At 49.4% G+C, this 12,057-nt stretch overlaps 1 non-coding gene across 1 annotated transcript; it reads right to left on the bottom strand.

Annotated features, from left to right (window-relative positions):
* Positions 1-7,881: 7,881 nt before the first annotated feature.
* TRNAT-CGU (transfer RNA threonine (anticodon CGU)) lies at positions 7,882-7,952 on the bottom strand. The gene has a single exon. It is a non-coding gene; the product is annotated as a tRNA-Thr (tRNA).
* Positions 7,953-12,057: the final 4,105 nt, after the last annotated feature.

Genomic DNA, 12,057 nt, shown 5'->3' with positions numbered 1-12,057 from the left:
TTTGGCAGCAGAAAATAACATGATGTTTAACGGTGATAAATTCCAGGTACTCAGGTACGGCAAAAATGAGGATCTTAAACATAATACAGGGTACAAAACACAATCGAATCTGCCCATAGTAGAAAAACAGCATGTCAAGGATTTGGGAATAATGATGTCCGACGACCTAACGTTTAGGGAGCATAACCAAGCAAATATTGCGGCAGTCAGAAAAATGATAGGATGGATTACGAGAACCTTCAAGTCCAGAGATCCCATCACAATGGTTGTACTCTTCAAGTCACTTGTGTTGTCCCGTCTCGAGTACTGCTCAGTACTCACTTCCCCCTTCAGAGCAGGAGAGATTGCTGAAATAGAGGGAATACAGAGAACATATACGGCACGCATAGACGAGATAAAACACCTAAATTATTGGAATCGTCCAAAGTTCTCCAAATGTACTCACTAGAAAGGAGACGAGAGAGATACCAAATAATATATACATGGAAAATACTGGAGGGACAGCTCCCTAATCTACACAGTAGAATAACAACGTACTGGAGTGAACGACTTGGAAGAAAATGCAGAATAGAACCAGTGAAGAGCAGAGGTGCCATAGGCACAATCAGAGAACACATCAGAGGTCCGCGGTTGTTCAACGTCCTACCAGCGAACATTAGAAATATTACAGGAACAACCGTGGACATCTTCAAGAGGAAACTAGATTGTTTCCTTCAAGGAGTGCCGGACCAACCGGGCTGTGGTGGGTATGTGGGCCTGCGGACCGCTCCAAGCAACAGCCTGGTGGACCAAGCTCTCACAAGTCAAGCCTGGCCTGCGGGCCGCTCCAAGCAACAGCCTGGTGGACCAAGCTCTCACAAGTCGAGCCTGGCCTCGGGCCGCTCCAAGCAACAGCCTGGTGGACCAAGCTCTCACAAGTCAAGCCTGGCCTCGGGCCGCTCCAAGCAACAGCCTGGTGGACCAAGCTCTCACAAGTCAAGCCTGGCCTGCGGGCCGCTCCAAGCAACAGCCTGGTGGACCAAGCTCTCACAAGTCGAGCCTGGCCTGCGGGCCGCTCCAAGCAACAGCCTGGTGGACCAAACTCTCACAAGTCAAGCCTGGCCTGCGGGCCGCTCCAAGCAACAGCCTGGTGGACCAAACTCTCACAAGTCAAGCCTGGCCTGCGGGCCGCTCCAAGCAACAGCCTGGTGGACCAAACTCTCACAAGTCAAGCCTGGCCTCGGGCCGCTCCAAGCAACAGCCTGGTGGACCAAACTCTCACAAGTCAGTAGTAGGGGAGTAGAAGAAGTAGATATTAACTTCTACTATCTACAAACAACGCTTGGCGAACAAGAGAGTGCGTTTGCTTGACGTATGCAATCAAACCCGTCTGTATTGCGTTCAGGAGGCACGCAATACAGCCCAAAAGGCACGCAAAACGGCCCAAAAGGCACGCAAAACGGCCCAAAAGGCACGCAAAACAGCGCAGAGAGCATGCAATGCAGCCCAAAAGGCACGCAATACAGCCCAAAAGGCACGCAAAACAGCGCAGAGAGCATGCAATACAGCCCAAAAGGCACGCAATACAGCCCAAAAGGCACGCAAAACAGCACAGGAGGCACGCAATACAGCGCCAGGGCACGAAATACAGCCCAAAAGGCACACAAAACAGCCCAAAATGCACGCAATACACCGCAGTGGGGCACACGACGTCCAACACACTTATAATTACCTCAAGACACACTCACGAACGTCAAGTCCGAAATCGTCTCCATCAAGCACGGGTTATTTAATGTTAAGGTAAACTCTTCTAAAGTTCAGTAGCGTGTTGACCAGCCTCTCAGGTCAGGTGGAGCCAGGTCCGTGACCATGCTAAGAGGTCAATACAGCTCCATCGTTAGGTTATGTGTTATTGAGACCTAGGGACGTCCATCGCCAGGTGTGCTAGGGACGCCCCCACCAGGTGTGCTAGGGACGTCCATCACCAGTCAACAGGTGTGCTAGGGACATCCCTCACCAGTCACCAGGTGTGCTAGGGACGTCCCTCACCAGTCACCAGGTGTGGTAGGGACGCCCCTCACCAGTCACCAGGTGTGCTAGGGACACCACTCACCAGGTGTGCTAGGGACGCCTCTTCCCAGTCAGAAGGTGTGCTAGGGACGCCCCTCACCAGGTGTGCTAGGGACATCCCTTACCAGTCACCAGGTGTGGTAGGGACGACCATCACCAGTCACCAGGTGTGCTAGGGACGTCCCTCACCAGTCACCAGGTGTGGTAGGGACGACCATCACCAGTCACCAGGTGTGCTAGGGACGACCATCACCAGTCACCAGGTGTGGTAGGGACGACCATCACCAGTCACCAGGTGTGCTAGGGACGTCCCTCACCAGTCACCAGGTGTGCTAGGGACGACCATCACCAGTCACCAGGTGTGCTAGGGACGACCATCACCAGTCACCAGGTGTGCTAGGGACGCCCCTCACCAGTCACCAGGTGTGGTAGGGACGACCATCACCAGTCACCAGGTGTGCTAGGGACGTCCCTCACCAGTCACCAGGTGTGCTAGGGACGACCATCACCAGTCACCAGGTGTGCTAGGGACGACCATCACCAGTCACCAGGTGTGCTAGGGACGTCCCTCACCAGTCACCAGGTGTGCTAGGGACGACCATCACCAGTCACCAGGTGTGCTAGGGACGACCATCACCAGTTCCATTGTAGCGTTCATCTACCTTGGTCCATCTACCTTGGTCTATTGTTCATCTACCTCGGTCCATTGTTCATCTACCTTGGTCTAAGGTTCACCTACCTTGGTCCAAGGTCCATCTACCTTGGTCCATGGTCCATCTACCTTGGTCCATTGTTCATCTACCTCGGTCCATTGTTCATCTACCTTGGTCCAAGGTTCACCTACCTTGGTCCAAGGTCCATCTACCTTGGTCCATGGTCCATCTACCTTGGTCCATTGTTCATCTACCTCGGTCCATTGTTCATCTACCTTGGTCCAAGGTTCACCTACCTTGGTCCAAGGTCCATCTACCTTGGTCCATGGTCCATCTACCTTGGTCCATGGTCCATCTACCTTGGTCCATTGTTCATTTACTTTGGTCCATTGAAACTTTCACCACAATCTACTAAAATCCTTTTGTAAGTTTTTCACTCAAAAATAAATGTAAAAATTTGATTGGGAACTTGTTAAGTAAAAGCCTTTAACACAAGGAAATGCTGGAACTAATGTATGCTTAGCTATGGACATTAATGTTGATGAACTCACATTATCCGAACTCAGAACTCAGAGTGACGAACTCAGAACTCAGAATGACGAACTAGCATTACCCAAACTCAGAACTCAGAATGACGAACTCGCATTACCTAAACTCAGAACTCAGAATGACGAACTCACATTACCTAAACTCAGAACTCAGAATGACGAACTCAGATTATCCGAACTCAGAATGACGAACTCAGATTATCCGAACTCAGAATGACAAACTCAGAATTACCGGAATTCAGAACTCAGAATGACGAACTCAGAATTGCCCGAACTCAGAATGACGAACTCAGAATTGCCCGAACTCAGAATGACGAACTCAGAATTGCCCGAACTCAGAATGACGAACTCAGAATTGCCCGAACTCAGAATAACGAACTCAGATTACCCGAAGTCAGAATAACGAACTCAGATTACCCGAACTGAGAATGACGAACTCAGAATTACCCGAATTCCGAACTGAGAATGACGAACTCAGAATTACCCGAATTCCGAACTCAGAATGACGAACTCAGAATTGTCCGAAACGCTTCGCATATTAGTGGCTTTAGACATAATATTTTCTAGCTCTATCTAGAAATCCAACATAATGTTTGTAACTCATCTTGCATATATGTACTTTTACCTGAATAAACATTTGATTTGATTTAAGACTCAAATTACAAAATTAATAATGTCAAAGACATGTTTTCCGAGGAGATAATATGAAATAATCAAAGATAAACAAAGATAAACAGCCCCGTTTGGCAGACATTGTTGCTATAGGATGTAAACATGTATTCATTCAACCCCTAACTGCCTGTTCGGTGGTTAACGTCTCGTTGAATGACCAGAGACTTCTTGGGAGTGCCAGGGCCAGCCATGGCACTCCCCTACCCTGCTGACAGTGCCAACATTCCTCACTTGAGAAGCATTCCTTCAATCCCCCCCCGACCGTCCACAAGTGGTTGGGCACCATTCCTTTCCCTCCGTCCCATCCCAAATCCTGACCCCTTCCCAGTGCTATATAGTCGTAATGGCTTGGCGCTTTCCCCTGATAATTATGTTGAGCCCATGCAGTAGCATCGAACCCGTCTCTCTGGATCGCCCAAGCACACACACTACCGACTGAACCATGATGTGCGCTGTATACACTATATAAATAGATTCCAATCAATTCTAAGAACTTATTCATTAACGTTTGTACATTTATAATTGGAAAAGTGTATATCAAAACTACACTTAGATAAGAACATAAGAACATAAGAACAAGATAACTGCAGAAGGCCTATTGGCCTATACACGGCAGCTCCTATCTATAACCACCCAATCATAAGAACATAAGAACAAGGTAACTGCAGAAGGCCTATTGACCCATACGAGGCAGCTCCTATCTATAACCACCCAATCCCACTCATATACATGTCCAACCCACGCTTGAAACAATCGAGGGACCCCACACCCTATACAATAATAATTGTAAACTTTACATTTCCTAAACCCACAGTGAGGCTTAAAATGGTTAGGGAAGCACAAAAACACAGTAAAGAGAGAACAATGGAACACGTAAAGAGAGAGAGACAGAGTTACGCAAGGTGCCAAGGGCAGCCACTGACGTGAACGTCTTGGTATAGGACTTCAGAATATCTTAGATATTTTAGATATCTTGAGAATACCTTAGATACTTGAAGCACATCTGCGAAATAGTTCACCCTCAGTGTGTGTGTGTGTGTGTGTACTCACCTAGTTGTACTCACCTAGTTGTGTCTGCAGGATCGAGCATTGACTCTTGGATCCCGCCTTTCGAGCATCGGTTGTTTACAGCATCGGTTGTTTACAGGTTGTGTGTGTGTGTGTGTGTGTGTGTGTGTGTGTGTGTGTGTGTGTGTGTGTGTGTGTGTGTGTGTGTGTGTGTGTGTGTGTGTGTGTGTGTGTGTGTGTGTGTGTTTACTCACCTATTTGTGCTTGCGGGGGTTGAGCTTCGGCTCTTTGGTCCCGCCTCTCAACTGTCAATCAACTGGTGTACAGGTTCCTGAGCCTATTGGGCTCTATCATATCTACACTTGAAACTGTGTATGGAGTCAGCCTCCACCACATCACTGCCTAATGCATTCCACCTGTTAACTACTCTGACACTGAAAAAGTTCTTTCTAACGTCTCTGTGGCTCATTTGGGTACTCAGCTTCCACCTGTGTCCCCTTGTTCGCGTCCCACCAGTGTTGAATAGTTCATCCTTGTCTACCCTGTCAATTCCCCTGAGGATTTTGTAGTTAGTGAACATGTCTCCTCTTACTCTCCTGTCTTCCAGTGTCGTGAGGTGCATTTCCCACAGTCTTTCCTCGTAACTCATGCCTCTTAGTTCTGGGACTAGTCTAGTAGCATACCTTTGGACTTTTTCCAGCTTCGTCTTGTGCTTGACAAGGTACGGGCTCCATGCTGGGGCCGCATACTCCAGGATTGGTCTTACATATGTGGTGTACAAGATTCTGAATGATTCTTTACACAGGTTCCTGAACGCCGATCTGATGTTAGCCAGCCTCGCATATGCCGCAGACGTTATTCTCTTTATGTGGGCTTCAAGAGAGAGAGAGAGAGAGAGAGTGTGTGTGTGTGTGTGTGTGTGTGTGTGTGTGTGTGTGTGTGTGTGTGTGTGTACTCACCTAGTTGTACTCACCTAGTTGTGTCTGCAGGATCGAGCATTGACTCTTGGATCCCGCCTTTCGAGCATCGGTTGTTTACAGCAATGACTCCTGTCCCATTTCCCTATCATACCTAGTTTTAAAATTATGAATAGTATTTGCTTCCACAACCTGTTCCTGAAGTGCATTCCATTTCCCCACTACTCTCACGCTAAAAGAAAACTTCCTAACATCTCTGTGACTCACCTGAGTTTCAAGCTTCCATCCATGTCCTCTCGTTCTGTTACTATTCCGTGTGAACATTTCGTCTATGTCCACTCTGTCAATCCCTCTGAGTATCTTATACGTTCCTATCATGTCCCCCCTCTCCCTTCTTCTTTCTAGTGTCGTAAGGCACAGTTCCCTCAGGCGCTCCTCATACCCCATCCCTCGTAGCTCTGGGACGAGTCTCGTTGCAAACCTCTGAACCTTTTCCAGTTTCATTATATGCTTCTTCAGATGGGGACTCCATGATGAGGCGGCATACTCTAAGACTGGCCTTACGTAGGCAGTGTAAAGCGCCCTAAATGCCTCCTTACTTAGGTTTCTGAATGATGTTCTAACTTTTGCCAGTGTAGAGTACGCTGCTGTCGTTATCCTATTAATATGTGCCTCAGGAGATAGATTAGGTGTTACGTCCACCCCCAGGTCTCTTTCACGCGTCGTTACAGGTAGGCTGTTCCCCTTCATTGTGTACTGTCCCTTTGGTCTCCTATCTCCTAGTCCCATTTCCATAACTTTACATTTGCTCGTGTTGAATTCTAGTAGCCATTTCTCTGACCATCTCTGCAATCTGTTCAGGTCCTCTTGGAGGATCCTGCAATCCTCATCTGTCACAACTCTTCTCATCAACTTTGCGTCATCCGCAAACATCGACATGTAGGACTCTACGCCTGTAAACATGTCGTTAACATATACAAGAAATAGAATTGGTCCCAGCACCGATCCTTGTGGTACTCCACTTGTCACTGTTCGCCAGTCCGACTTCTCGCCCCTTACCGTAACTCTTTGGCTCCTTCCTGTTAGGTAGTTCCTTATCCATGCTAGGACCTTTCCCCCCACCCCCGCCTGCCTCTCGAGCTTGAACAGCAGTCTCATGTGCGGTACTGTATCAAAGGCTTTTTGGCAGTCCAGAAATATGCAGTCTGCCCAACCATCTCTGTCCTGTCTTATCCTCGTTATTTTATCATAGAATTCCAGAAGGTTTGTTAGGCACGATTTCCCTGTCCAGAACCCATGTTGATGGTTGTTCACAAACCTAACGTTCTCCAGGTGTGCAACCAATCGTAGCCTAATTATTCTTTCCAGTATTTTACAGGGGGATGCTTGTCAGTGATACAGGTCTATAGTTAAGTGCCTCCTCCCTATCTCCTTTCTTGAAGATCGGCACGACATTTGCCTTCTTCCAGCAACTGGGCAAGTCTCCTGACATAAGTGACTCATTAAAGATCATTGCCAGAGGCACGCTGAGGGCCTGTGCTGCTTCTTTTAGTATCCACGGTGATAATTTGTCTGGTCCAACTGCTTTAGTTGCATCTAGAGTTGTCAACTGTTTCATTACCTCCTCTGCTGTCACCTCTATATCTGATAGCCTTTCATCTAGGGTAACCCCTTCCAACAATGGGAGCTGCTCAGGCTCGGTAGTGAACACTCCATGGAAACTGGCATTCAGTGCCTCGCAATTTTTTTTTTTTTTTTTTTTTTTTTTTGTGTGTGTGTGTGTGTGTGTGTGTGTGTGTGTGTGTGTGTGTGTGTGTTTACTAGTTGTGTTTTTACGGGGGTTGAGCTTTGCTCTTTCGGCCCGCCTCTCAACTGTCAATCAACTGTTTACTAACTACTTTTTTTTTTTTTTTTCCCACACCACACACACACACCCCAGGAAGCAGCCCGTGACAGCTGACTAACTCCCAGGTACCTATTTACTGCTAGGTAACAGGGGCACTTAGGGTGAAAGAAACTTTGCCCATTTGTTTCTGCCTCGTGCGGGAATCGAACCCGCGCCACAGAATTACGAATCCTGCGCGCTATCCACCACGCTACGAGGCCCCCGTCACACACACACACCTACGAGGTGTGTGTGTGTGTGTGTGTGTTCCATACACATAGTTAACCCATCCAGATTTATGAATACAAGTCAACAATAAGTGTAGGAACGAAATACATACCCGCACCATCAGAGTTATTCCCCAGATAACTAACTAATCTCTGTACAACCGTTCTAATGACCTTCTTAGCCTTCTGCTGCTCAACCAATCTTAAGATAACCTTCGTGAGAGAGAATATTGCAGGTGCAGCGCCCACAGGTAGGACCACACAGCTGCAGGACACCCACAGGTAGGACCCCACAGCTGCAGGACACCACCACCCACAGGTAGGACCCCACAGCTGCAGGACATCCACAGGTAGGACCACACAGCTGCAGAACACCCACAGGTAGGACCACACAGCTGCAGGACACCCACAGGTAGGACCACACAGCTGCAGAACACCCACAGGTAGGACCACACAGCTGCAGGACACCCACAGGTAGGACCCCACAGCTGCAGGACACCCACAGGTAGGACCCCACAGCTGCAGGACACCCACAGGTAGGACCCCACAGCTGCAGGACACCCACAGGTAGGACCCCACAGCTGCAGGACACCCACAGGTAGGACCCCACAGCTGCAGGACACCCACAGGTAGGACCCCACAGCTGCAGGACACCCACAGGTAGGACCCCACAGCTGCAGAACACCCACAGGTAGGACCCCACAGCTGCAGAACACCCACAGGTAGGACCCCACAGCTGCAGAACACCCACAGGTAGGACCCCACAGCTGCAGGACACCACCACCCACAGGTAGGACCCCACAGCTGCAGAACACCCACAGATAGGACCCCACAGCTGCAGGACACCACCACCCACAGGTAGGACCCCACACCTGCAGGACACCCACAGGTAGGACCCCATAGCTGCAGGACACCACCACCCACAGGTAGGACCCCACAGCTGCAGGACACCACCACCCACAGGTAGGACCCCACAGCTGCAGGACACCCACAGGTAGGACCCCACAGCTGCAGGACACCACCACACACAGGTAGGACCCCACAGCTGCAGAACACCCACAGGTAGGACCCCACAGCTGCAGGACACCCACAGGTAGGACCCCACAGCTGCAGGACACCCACAGGTAGGACCCCACAGCTGCAGGACACCCACAGGTAGGACCCCACAGCTGCAGGACACCCACAGGTAGGACCCCACAGCTGCAGGACACCACCACCCACAGGTAGGACCCCACAGCTGCAGAACACCCACAGGTAGGACCCCACAGCTGCAGGACACCCACAGGTAGGACCCCACAGCTGCAGGACACCCACAGGTAGGACCCCACAGCTGCAGGACACCCACAGGTAGGACCCCACAGCTGCAGGACACCCACAGGTAGGACCCCACAGCTGCAGAACACCCACAGGTAGGACCCCACAGCTGCAGGACACCCACAGGTAGGACCCCACAGCTGCAGGACACCCACAGGTAGGACCCCACAGCTGCAGGACACCCACAGGTAGGACCCCACAGCTGCAGGACACCCACAGGTAGGACCCCACAGCTGCAGGACACCCACAGGTAGGACCCCACAGCTGCAGGACACCCACAGGTAGGACCCCACAGCTGCAGGACACCCACAGGTAGGACCCCACAGCTGCAGGACACCCACAGGTAGGACCCCACAGCTGCAGGACACCCACAGGTAGGACCCCACAGCTGCAGGACACCCACAGGTAGAACCCCACAGCTGCAGGACACCCACAGGTAGGACCCCACAGCTGCAGGACACCCACAGGTAGGACCCCACAGCTGCAGAACACCCACAGGTAGGACCCCACAGCTGCAGAACACCCACAGGTAGGACCCCACAGCTGCAGAACACCACCACCCACAGGTAGGACCCCACAGCTGCAGAACACCCACAGGTAGGACCCCACAGCTGCAGAACACCACCACCCACAGGTAGGACCCCACAGCTGCAGAACACCCACAGGTAGGACCCCACAGCTGCAGAACACCCACAGGCAGGACCCCACAGCTGCAGAACACCCACAGGTAGGACCCCACAGCTGCAGAACACCCACAGGCAGGACCCCACAGCTGCAGAACACCCACAGGCAGGACCCCACAGCTGCAGAACACCACCACCCATAGGTAGGACCCCACAGCTGCACCATACCAGCCACCATAGTTCAGCAGAACAAACAGAGCCTCTACAATATCACTTATAAAACCTCATCTAGATGACGTATATGAGGCAATATGACATTATCTTACAGATAATAAGATGTCCTTATCAATAAAGAACGGGCTGATATCATGTGCCTGGGTCTCTCCACCTGATAAGAACCCCAGTTCGATAACCTTGTCCCATTACCAGCGAGTAGATAAGATAATAAGATAACCTTGATTGTGATGTACTACCAGTCTTAGCAAAAGCTGCCTGGTTGGAAATTTGAAATTTGTAATATTTTTCATTGTTCACATTCACTGAGGCTTTTGCAGGTGTCTGCATCCATTCTTTGGTCATGGGATGAGCACTGATATATACAGACGTACACAACTGACTTGGTTATACATGTTTACAATACCTGCTGGACGCCTTGAGCCTTGTGAGCTCAGTAACGTCTACCAGTACACAGTCAGTATCTACTCTCCTCACTTAACGTCTACCAGTACACAGTCAGCATCTACTCTCCTCACTTAAAGTCTACCAGTACACCGTCAGTATCTACTCTCCTCACTTAACGTCTACCAGTGCACAGCCAGCATCTACTCTCCTCACTTAACGTCTACCAGTACACAGTCAGCATCTACTCTCCTCACTTAACGTCTACCAGTGCACAGCCAGCATCTACTCTCCTCACTTAACGTCTACCAGTACACAGTCAGCATCTACTCTCCTCACTTAACGTCTACCAGTGCACAGACAGCATCTACTCTCCTCACTTAACGTCTACCAGTGCACAGCCAGCATCTACTCTCCTCACTTAACGTCTACCAGTACACAGTCAGCATCTACTCTCCTCACTTAACGTCTACCAGTGCACAGACAGCATCTACTCTCCTCACTTAACGTCTACCAGTGCACAGTCAGCATCTACTCTCCTCACTTAACGTCTACCAGTACACAGCCAGCATCTACTCTCCTCACTTAACGTCTACCAGTGCACAGTCAGCATCTACTCTCCTCACTTAACGTCTACCAGTGCACAGTCAGCATCTACTCTCCTCACTTAACGTCTACCAGTGCAGAGTCAGCATCTACTCTCCTCACTTAAAGTCTACCAGTACACAGTCAGCATCTACTCTCCTCACTTAACGTCTACCAGTACACAGTCAGTATCTACTCTCCTCACTTAACATCTACCAGTACACAGCAAGCATCTACGCTCCTCATTTAACATCTACCAGACTTTCTGGTAGATCCATGTATTCTACATCCACAGGAAGTCCGTTGTCTGAGCAGCTGGTGAGCGTTTCCAAAAATGTGAGCAGGTTAGTGAGGCAGGATCTGTTTTTAGCAAACCCATGTTGTGTTGATTCTACAAGATTGTTCACAGGAAGATGGTGAGTGATTCCCTGCCTGAGGATTCTCTCCGTGAGCTTGTAGCTCACGGAGAGAATTCTTGTGGATTCTTGTGTGAGAATTCTGTGGATTCTTGTGTGATTGGATGGTAGTTTCATGCTTAGCTCTTTCTGCCTTTTTTAAAAATTGGGGTGACATTTGCACATTTCCAATCTAGGGGTATTATCCCTTGGTCCAGGAATTTTGTGAAAAGTCATTTAAGAGGTAGACAAAGTTCTTCTGCCAGTTCCATGATGATTTTGGGTTGTGTTACACCTGCACTTTGGGGTTTTGAGTCTCGTAGTTTGTAAATTATTTAGTTTCTCCTGATTATGTGGCATGTTATGGTTACGTTTTCTAAATTCATTTTCTTTACCTCCTGGAAATAATTGAGTGAGTGATGGGCTGTCGATCAATCTTTCTAGTGTGAACACTGATGTAAAATATTCATTTTAAGTGTTTATTGCTCCTTTATCGTCCATTATAACTTAGTCTTATCTTTTAAGGGGCCTACCTTGAGGTGCTTCCGGGGCTTAGCGTCCCC

Source organism: Procambarus clarkii, chromosome 73 (genome assembly GCF_040958095.1).
Source record: "Procambarus clarkii isolate CNS0578487 chromosome 73, FALCON_Pclarkii_2.0, whole genome shotgun sequence".
Classification (NCBI taxonomy): Eukaryota; Metazoa; Arthropoda; class Malacostraca; order Decapoda; family Cambaridae; genus Procambarus; species Procambarus clarkii.
The sequence above is the reverse complement of the archived record's forward strand: the minus strand, read 5'-3'. Positions and strand labels throughout refer to the sequence as shown.